Below are 698 nucleotides of genomic sequence, written 5' to 3'. Positions count from 1 at the left end.
CAGTCCCCTTATTTCTTCCTTGTCACATACGGACAACGGGGCATTCATTATAAAATGCTCTGAAATCACTACCAATGGAACAACTATACACTGAAGCAACGTAGCTAACGCACAGGAGCAACAGTAAGATTAAGATATTTCATTGCTAAGTCAGTGCTGTCAGTCCTTTGGTCAGAAAGAAATTACCTTTACTTATTAACTTGTTCTAGCAAAAACAATACTTCGAAAATTTTTAGTTTCGTGATACTTGAATTTTTTAAGCGTACTGTGCAAAATATGTTCTATCTTAAACGGATAATGGGCAACGGCCTTGCCGCAGTGGATACACCGGTTCCCGTGAGATCACCGAAGTTAAGCACTGTCGGGCGTGGTCGACACTTGGATGGGTGACCATCCAGCCGCCATGCGCTGTTGCCGTTTTTCGGGGTGCACTCAGCCTCGTGATGCCAATTGAGGAGCTACTCGACCGAATAGTAGCAGCTTCGGTCAAGAATACCATCATAACGACCGGGAGAGCAGTGTGCTGACCACACGCCCCTCCTATCCCCATCCTCCCCTGAGGATGATACGGCGGTCGGATGGTCCCGGTAGGCCACTCGTGGCCTGAAGACGGAGTGCTTTTTAACCGGATAATCATATCAATAACCAACATACAATGACACAGCTAAGAAAATGCTCCAGCGATGTACTTGATCAGT

General features: G+C 46.4%; 1 pseudogene; it reads left to right on the top strand.

Annotated features, from left to right (window-relative positions):
- The first annotated feature begins 300 nt into the window (after positions 1 to 300).
- LOC124597244 lies at positions 301 to 417 on the top strand (annotated as a pseudogene).
- Positions 418 to 698: the final 281 nt, after the last annotated feature.

The sequence above is a fragment of the Schistocerca americana genome, chromosome 2, assembly GCF_021461395.2.
Source record: "Schistocerca americana isolate TAMUIC-IGC-003095 chromosome 2, iqSchAmer2.1, whole genome shotgun sequence".
In the NCBI taxonomy this organism is placed as follows: Eukaryota; Metazoa; Arthropoda; class Insecta; order Orthoptera; family Acrididae; genus Schistocerca; species Schistocerca americana.
Note: the sequence above shows the minus strand (reverse complement) of the source record. Positions and strands in the feature narration are given on the sequence as shown.